Below are 7,248 nucleotides of genomic sequence, written 5' to 3'. Positions count from 1 at the left end.
GGCAGTTTCAAAATTTTTAGATAAAATGGCGGAGAATTGCACTTGCATTCTTGTTTTCAATGTTTGATTGTCTTTTAAATTGATACAATTTTTATTTGGAAACCCTTTAATGGAATTAATGAGAACCTTTAACTGTTTATCTCTTTTTATATCGAATCTCATTATAAAGGTATACTATAGTCATAAAAGTCAGTATTATGTCTTAACTGCATTATATATCTTTTAAAATTTTTAGTCTCCATGATGTCTGTGATGTGACTTGGTCTAATATCGACATTCCTTATCAAATTCTGACACCCTTCTCATAGATAAGATTAAAAAGTAGGTCAGAATCACTGATTGAAAAAAGATTCTCTCCTGATCTGCCTGCCAATATCAGCCAATCTTATTATTAGCCATCTGCAATTTCAACCTTCCTGCCTATTATTATTCCCAGCCAGGTCTAAAGAATAAGGTGTTGAGATTAGACGAAGGATGTCCACATTTACACAAACATGCATACCTTTAGATAAATGGCTGTTTGGGAGAACGCGACAAACAAATTAATGCGAATGGTCCTAAATCCGACAGCCCTGCCTAAATCCGGGCTGTCGGATTTATAACCACTCACAGTACTTCATGGGAAAAATTATCTTGTAACTAATAGGTAACAGCTGTGTTGTAAAAGACAAATCAATTATAAAAAAAACTTTCAATAAATGTTTTAATGAAAATCACGTGTCATCTGTGCATGGGCTGTACAAATCCTATTAAGGAGATTCAATGACTTTGTCATATTTCTTGTGACCATCCTTCTAAGAATTTTGATCTGATGCTTTCTTAACTGACTTTCATCCACAAATTATCTGTATGCAAGAGCCAAAACAATTTGAAGGCTTGGATAGCCTATCTGTGGACCAAGGGCTACAAATCAAATTCTTAGCTGTACAATAACTGAGTTGACCATGAATTTCATCTGTGCTGCATCTCAAGGACTGTGCTGCATCCTGAATTTTAGATGCAAAAAAATTAGGTTTACTAGAACCTTAAACTAGAAATATGGTGATAACAGTAGTTTTTGAGGTTTGGATAATAATTGCAGCAATAATTTTCATGAAAATTCAAACAACTTCACTCAATGAATTAATATTTTCTTTCTCTCATTTTTGTCTGATGTCTAAGGAAAACTGGTATACAGATCTCCACTATATATTCCACTACATATATGTGAGTTTTTATATAGATGTTGATGCTCCGAAATGAGTTGCATAATACTGTAATATTCATTATTCATAGCTATTCTCATGTCTGGTTGTCCCATATTATTTGAGTCTATATTTTATGTTGCTGAATTTCTTCCAATAAGATGAGTTTTCTTTCATAAAGAATAGGTTGAGCTTTATTTATTATTTTCAAAACATCAGACAGTACAGTACCAAGAAATATACCATATTACTTTGAAACTTTTTAACTTTTAAATCATAATTTGAAAAGAAATAGCCTAAACTTTTTTCTTCTTCTTCACTCAGTTTCAAAGAAAAGAAAAGAGGCTTGGAAATGATATAGAACAAACCTTGACACACAAGGGGAAATTCCACTTGTTCGACAGCACATTTTGTTTAACAACCCAAGTGTTTGACAATTACATAGTCAGTACATTCTATTTCCAATCCAGTATCTTTTTCAAGCAAGCAAAACATAGTGTCAATAGAAGAAGAATTTAGAATGAAGGATAAGAAAGAGAATAGGGCTACTCTTGAATCAACTAGGTTGTCGAATAACTGGACGCCGACTTGTGTATTTGTTTGACACTGTTATTGTCGAGCAAGTTAATGTCAAACAACTGAGATTCCCACTTTTTTGTCAATATGGTTCAATAAATGTCAAACAATTGGGCTGTCGAACAAACATCAGCCAAATAAGTGACACGAGACCGTACACACAACTTGATTATATTATAATATTTTGTGGTGGTATTAAATTTTTCATTGGTTTAAAGCCCCTAACTTTTCATTTTGTCAACTTATTGCAGGAAAATATATATGATTATAAAATGTTAAACCTCACATGACAACATTCACAAGATTATCGTACACAGACATTATTCTACTTGCAATTCAGCTTGAACTGATCAAGTTTCAGGTTCTATTTTGTTTTAATATATAATTATTTTCATCTTTTTGGCCTAGTTTTAAATTATAGGAAAATTTATATTTTTTCTGGTTATACCCGGTATACCGAATAAAATCCTTTCCAACTGAGAGAAATACACAAAAAAAAGGAAAATTCAAAATATTTCACACGAAGTCTGGCACATGTGAGTTTTGTAGCCCAACACCGCCTCAAATAGACCTATCTTTTGCAAAATCTTCTACTTTTTCTAACGGTAGCTGAAAGAGCTCTTAGGAAGGCTTGATTCCCGCGTATGTTCTTTTTAATATGGTCTTTAGTATGGCCGTAATGTCCGGAAAGGGTAAAAAATATATTTTTATTCTATCTATATAGTACTGAAACTAAATCTTTCCAGAGACTTAAAGAATAGTGATACACTTTGCAAACCGGTTTCTTCTCAAAACAAAAAATCATTGTTATAAACAGAGAGATATTGAACTAAGTGAAGCCTCGTCCACTATCTTTACTTAATCGCACGCCCTATATTTTTTGCATATTGAGTCAACTTTTTCCTGACACTGATTAATATTTACTTTTAGAAATGGCAAAGGAATGGATCAGACAACAAGCTTCGATTTAAGATCACGTGCTAATTTTGGATATTGGTAGGTGTTTTCTTTTAATGAATATTGTATCGCACTACTGTATCATTCCGACAAGCCTACAAACTACATGCTCAGAAGTGAAATAGAGAAATGATATGGAAGAATAGTGTATTTTATCTCCTTACTTTTTTCAAAGAAGAGGCAAGTTTCTAGTACCAATTGTCAAAAAACTACTCTCTTATGTAATTTCTTACTTTCAGGTAGAAGATTTCAGTCTTTTTTAAATAAAAGTTCATCAGAGGATAAAATCAACCAGTTAAAAGGTAGTTGTTACTATTATGTTTAGTACATGTTACAATTTTACGGATCTTGAACTTCTTTCTTGGCCTCCTTTGCATACTTGAAAAAATGATATTATTATTATTATTATTAATTTATTTGTTAACGCAGGTCAGGTTCTATATACAAAATTTTATACAATATATTTTATACAATTCCATATACATTGGCAGTAAAAACTGATGTGGATTTACAGGCTAAAAAACGAAAAAGTAATAATTAAAAGTAATAAAGAAAAATGTTTTTTTTAACTAGAAGATCTCTTATTTCTTTTATTATTGCATAGTATGATTGTAGGCTACAGGGCATCCCTGTTTATTAACTTTGGTAAATAATTCCACCTGTTAAAAGAAGAGTTCCTCATTTTTCCCTAAAAAGATTGACTTTAGTTTTTATTAACCTTAAGAACTTATTATTCTTATTGTAACAACAATAAGTAAAATTGCAGAATAAAATTTATTAGGTTATTAGGCCCTTCTCAAAAGATATGGTCATTTAAAGTTCAGAATCCTTGACGTACTCTACATGATAGAACTTTGAACTTTAAATGTCTGTATTCCTCTATTGAGTATAAGACTTGTTTGGTGATTTACTGCAAAAGTGGGCTTGCTACTTACGCGCTAATTTCCCTTAAAGCACTTAGACAGGCTACAACTCTTCCTAGAGGTGTTCTTAAATACCAAATTTATAATTATGTAATGATAAATAGAAAAGTTGATCTTGAGAAAATACGACATTAGTGCAAACAAAAGTTGATTATTAAATTAAACTATTTTCACTGTTTAAAGCTTAACTAATGTACTCTCGTTCAATTAAAACTTGAATTCAAAGGAAGATTATTTGAAACTTAGTTTGAGTATTTTAGACACAGATGTTTTTCAGACAATTTCCTGCTACGATATTAAGTCTTTAAGGCTTTGGTAGTTGGAGCTGTGTGAAAACTATACACATTAAAATTAGTTATATCGCAATTGAGATAGAAAAAACACTTTTAGTACTTTTTTGATATACAGTAAGTATCAGAAATACAAAATTATAATGTATAAGCCACTTACTGTTATATGAAAAAAGATTAGGTAAAAGTGTTAAAGAGCAGAAGCAAGCTGCACAAACAAGCTATATGCACTACTTTTTTATTATAAATGGTATTTTTTAGTTACCGATGCAACATGGACCATTAAACCTATTGGATTGGATTTCATCTCAAGGACTGGACAAGATATACTGATGCAACATGGGATATTGAACCTGTTGGATTGGATTTCATCTCAAGGACTGGACAAATTACTGATGCAACATGGATCATTAAACCTATTGGATTGGGTTTCATTTCAAGGACTGGACAAGATATACAGATGCAACATGGAATATTGAACCTGTTGGATTGAATTTCATTTCAAGGACTGAACAAATTACTGATGCAACATGGATCATTAAACCTATTGGATTGGATTTCATTTCAAGGACTGGACAAGATATACTGATGCAACATGGGATATTGAACCTGTTGGATTGGACTTCATCTCAAGGATTGGACAAATTACTGATGCAACATGGATCATTAAACATATTGGATTGGATTTCATCTCAAGGACTGGACAAGATATACTGATGCAACATGGATCATTAAACCTATTGGATTGGATTTCATTTCAAGGACTGGACAAGTTATACTGATGCAACATGGATAATTTGACCTATTGGATTGGGTTTCATTTCAAGGACTGGAAAAATTACTGATGCAACATAAATCATTAAACCTTTTGGTTTGGGTTTCATTTCAAGGACTAGACAAGTTACTGATGCACCACTTTTTTATTATAAATGGTATTTTTAGTTACTGATGCAACATGGAATATTGAACCTATTGAATTAGATTTCATCTCAAGAACTGGACAAATTACTGATGCAACATGGAATATTGAACCTGTTGGGTTTCATTTCAAGCATTATTATTATTATTATTATTGTTATTATAAAGAATACGGTTTCAGGCCGGTATAGGTTCTTTCTAATACGATCTTCTTGTACAAAATATCTTTTTAACATGTATTTCTTCGCAAGGACCTCCTCGTTCTCTCAATTTGTAATCACTCTGTGGGATTGGTTGATTTCTCTCGTCCATTTTACTTCTCCATTCTTTCACTTGGTCTCTTTCTATTATTGTTAAATCATCTGTGATGCTTATGTTGGCATACTTATCGTATTGCTTTATTTCTGTCAATGTTCTCATAAATTTGTATTTTACATGCCCGTGATTAATTACAACTTTGATCGGGCGTGTACTTTTTGATTTTTTACGGGAGACGTAAGTTTGGTTTTGTGTTTATGTTAACGTAATTTAGGAGTTCGTCTACGAATTGATTGTTATCTCTATTGCCATTCTCGTCTTCTCATCTACTCCATGGATGATGATGTTAGCATCACTTGATTGTTGTCCCTGTTCTTCCATTTTTTCTTCGACTTTATCGCTGCGAAGTATCTGTTTGATGCTTGATATATTTAATTATCAGTTGCTTTTTGTGATTTCGGCAAAACTTTTCTTCGAATGTAACTTTGTGTCGTTAAGTATGTATAGGTTTTGCCTCATCGATTTTCGTTTTCAGTAATGAAAATTGAGCTTGGGTGCTGTCGGTGGTTCCTTTATGCAACGTACCCCTGACATCTCAAGGATTGATCAAGTTATACTGATGCAACATGGAATATTGAACCTGTTGAATTGGATTTCATCTCAAGGACTGGACAACTTATACTGATGCACCACTTTTTTATTATAAAGGTTATTTTTAGTTACCGATGCAACATGAATCATTGAACCTATTGGGTTGGATTTCATTTCAAGATTTGGACAAATTACTGATGCAACATTGGATGATTTGATTTTTAGATGATATTATAACTAAAGCTGAAATTTTGCAACCATTTAATGGATTTAATATTGATCAAACCTTATAAGTCATCAAACTTTATGTCGTGAAAGTTATTCTGACTAAATAACATAAATATTTTTATTTTGCTTCCAATTCTTTTATTATAATATTCTCGATTTTTGCTTTAAAATTCTTCGTCAACACCTACGAGGAGAACACCTTTGAAACATCCTCAGGGGACATGTTGGCCCAGAGAGCAGTCTACCCTTTGATTTGTTTATTTCTTTTTGTGCGAAGGGGAGAGAACAAGATATTAGTTAATTTGAACGGTTTTACCGAATCAACATCAATTTGTTTGTTAGTGGCGAGCTGTGATTAGGGAGAGGGATATAATATTACCGGAGAAGCTTTCCTCGCTCGAGTGATGTAGCTATGGCTATCCTTGTCTTATTCGTGAACTCCCAAGAAGATCTACAAACGCTATGGAACCCTCGACTTTTTCCCGTCAAAGTTCAGTCCATAGAAAAATGTTTCAAAAACAGAGACCACGATGATAATCAGCTCAATTGACAAAAATTCACAATGTATCAAATATGATGAAACTAACACCTAACAGAGAATGGAATGGAAAGAAATAGAAAAAGCGCTTCTCTGATTACCCAAAGTGTTCTGATCGTTTTTATTTAAGACTTGTTTTGGCTTTAATTAAGTAATTAGAAAAGGTTCAGAGAAGAACAGCTCGTCATGCGAAGAGTGCTGGTTTCTGTATGGCTACGTTTATAAAAGGATTTTTTCTTCTTCAATTTAATTTTTCCATTTCAATTTTTCGATTTTTAAATTCTAAAAAGGTAGGTTTAAGTTTAACAGAACATATAAAAAAAGTTTTACATTAATATTTTTAAAATGTAGAAATTGCCATTTAAGTTGGCGGTAAATCGAAAAATTGGGAATGTCCAGAGCCCTTAAGGGCATAAAACCTGGTTAATGACGAGCCGTGTTTGCATTGTTTTCGAGAAGCGCTTTTTCTATTCCTTTCCGTTTGTCTGATTTGATACAAAGTTTAAAGTTTTTTTGCTGGAAATATACCTTGAAAACTGCCCTGGCCGAAACACGTTTGAAAAGTTCTTACATAGAACAGCATTTTCTCGATCCTCCGTCTAACATGCGTTTTAAATGTTTTTTCTCATATCCTAGTGAAATTAAGTAAGTAATGAAAAGCCCTTTGAGTCATGTCAAAAGAAAGGAGAAAACGCCGCAGTTACTCAGTAGACATTGACCTGGATCGCCTGTCGCAGCTTATCCCACTGAATCATCAAAGAAAGAAAAATTTCAATAAAGCTTTA

General features: G+C 32.6%; 1 long non-coding RNA gene across 1 annotated transcript; it reads left to right on the top strand.

Moving 5' to 3' along the window:
• Positions 1–2,644: 2,644 nt before the first annotated feature.
• Positions 2,645–4,773, top strand: LOC136811922 (uncharacterized). Its single transcript, XR_010847302.1, has 3 exons — positions 2,645–2,760; positions 2,961–3,019; positions 4,192–4,773. It is a non-coding gene; the product is annotated as an uncharacterized lncRNA (long non-coding RNA).
• The last annotated feature ends 2,475 nt before the right edge of the window (positions 4,774–7,248 follow it).

The sequence above is a fragment of the Clytia hemisphaerica genome, unplaced genomic scaffold (assembly GCF_902728285.1).
Source record: "Clytia hemisphaerica strain Z4C2 unplaced genomic scaffold, Clytia hemisphaerica genome assembly, whole genome shotgun sequence".
Classification (NCBI taxonomy): Eukaryota; Metazoa; Cnidaria; class Hydrozoa; order Leptothecata; family Clytiidae; genus Clytia; species Clytia hemisphaerica.
Note: the sequence above shows the minus strand (reverse complement) of the source record. Positions and strands in the feature narration are given on the sequence as shown.